The following is a 2277-nucleotide window of genomic DNA, read 5'->3' on the forward strand; positions in this document are numbered from 1 at the left end:
GGAGGAAGTTGGGCTGGCTGCCCAGGATATTTGTGCAATTTTTTAGCAGAGCAGCCAACTGTTTCCAAAAATTGCGCAATTCCTGGGTTGAGCAACCCTGTTGGGAAGAATTGCACAATTTTCTGGATGAAGCTTAACTCGCAAAATTGCGCAATTCTGGAGCCGAGGAGGCTCCCATATAGAATTGCGCAATTTCTGGAGGGAAGGTTGGTTTCCCTCCAGAATTGCACAAAATTTTTTAGGGAGCTGCTCAGCCCGCTACTAGACCAAGTCTGAAAGAACAACCTGTGAGGGGAGTGCAACAAACTTTGATGGACAGGCTATATATCTGCAAGAAAATCACTGAAGCTTATGAACTTGACGAAGCAAGACATGTTGTTGTGAAAGGTTGGTAGGGACGCTCCAAAACAAAGCTAAGGTAAAATTTTGGAGGGTGGTTGTAGCTGCTACAACAATTATATAAAGTTGTCAAATCTTAATATTGGTGTAACAAAATGTCGTGTTACAAAAGGCCTCACCAGGGGTCCTATTTCTTCTTCTATTGGCCATGTACCCCTAAACTAAATGTGTATTTCTTGTAATTAGTTGAAAATTTCAATTCAATTACTTATGATTAGTGATTCTCAATATTGGTGTAGCAAAATGACTGCTACTAGAAGCTTGTCCACGAGACCCATTTATTGTTTCATTTTGTCCCTGTTACCATGTTGACACCACATTTGTACATGGGAGCCCATTTCCTATCACCTAAAATCCTTGAGCCTTGTCTTTTCATATGTTCCTTATTCTCGTTGTGTTTCTTGTTAATATTTTTTGGTATCATTAGCAAAATATAGTATGTATGAAATTTCTCAGATTGAAATTTGTTTTGACATATTAGCTGGGGAACCGCCATTCATGATTACATTAACCCCTTGTTTCTTGGCTACATTCATGTGAGGTTTATGTTTTTCTATTTTCCTTGTAATCTTGTATGACTTTTAATTTAAGTACCGCAGTCACTTATTACATGAAACATGCTTTGAACACTTAGGAGGAATTTATTATAGATGCAAAAGAGTTTGTGAGAAAGTAGTTATTACATGACACATGCTTTGATCACTTGGGAGGAATTTTTTCTACATGCAAAATATTTTGTGAGAAAGTAGTTGGGACAACTTCCTTTATCTGAAATTTGTCATGTAGGAACAGATAACATAGTTTTTCTTCACTAATATGATGGCACATTTTGGCTCATTGATTTTATCTCTTTCGATCAAGATAACACATTTCTTTAAGGGTGTTAGCTCAATGGAAGAGCGCCTGCCTTGCAAGAAGGAGGTTGGTGGTTCAATTCCATCATGCCCTAACATGAATTAATCACTGAAGAAACAAAAAAAATTACATTCCATATTTTGTTTTTAAAGCGATTTTTTTATTGTCTCTAGAGAGACAATAACTGGGATTAAAGACATAGTGTCTCCATAGAGACAATATGTCTTTAATTGTAGCTATAGTCTTTTGAGAGACAAAAATGAATTGTCTTTTAAAATACAATAATACTTGTGTTCTATATTTGTCTTTATAGAAACAATTTTTTAAGACAATAATTTGAGACACTAACTTAAAGACAATATTTAAAACAATTTATAAGTTTTTTTTTTTTTTTTTTTTTCTTCTCAAACTAAAACAATTTACTAAAAAAATATTTAAAATATTGTTTTTTTTTTAATTATATCTCAAATTAAAACAATTTACTAAAAAAATATTTAAAATATTGTTTTGAAACCACCCTCTATATAGTAGTGTGAATAATATGTATTTAGAACTCTTATGTTTAAAACTTGTCAAAAGATTTATCCAATTTACACCTTCAAAATAAGACCAATGATTTGCAATATTTTATATTCTTTATGGGTAGTTAGATCTCCCTATGTCTTATATTTTCGCATCTCCGTTAGTCTTATATTTTCACCTGCTCGATAGTATTTACACCTTGAAAAATAAGACTAATGATTTGCAATGTTTGATATTCTATATAAGTACTTAGATCTCTCCTATGTCTTATATTTTCCCATCTCCTTTAGTCTTATATTTTCAGCTACTCGATAGTAAATGTAATAAATTACATATTTAAATTTGCTAAATTACTAATTACATGGATAGTACATATTTAAATGTACTAATTACAAGTATGAAACACATTTGTGAAGGGATTTATCCAATTTACAAGTTCGATATCTGATATTTGATATGGGCAGCTAGGCTTAGACTTATATTTATGGATTTTTATATTTT

At 32.2% G+C, this 2277-nt stretch overlaps 1 non-coding gene across 1 annotated transcript; it reads left to right on the forward strand.

The window, feature by feature from the left end:
• Window positions 1–1276: 1276 nt before the first annotated feature.
• TRNAA-UGC (transfer RNA alanine (anticodon UGC)) lies at window positions 1277–1348 on the forward strand. The gene has a single exon. It is a non-coding gene; the product is annotated as a tRNA-Ala (tRNA).
• The last annotated feature ends 929 nt before the right edge of the window (window positions 1349–2277 follow it).

This window comes from Pinus tabuliformis, chromosome 8, assembly GCF_031772625.1.
Source record: "Pinus tabuliformis cultivar Carrire ecotype Pingquan chromosome 8, CPIR1, whole genome shotgun sequence".
NCBI classification, from domain to species: domain Eukaryota; kingdom Viridiplantae; phylum Streptophyta; class Pinopsida; order Pinales; family Pinaceae; genus Pinus; species Pinus tabuliformis.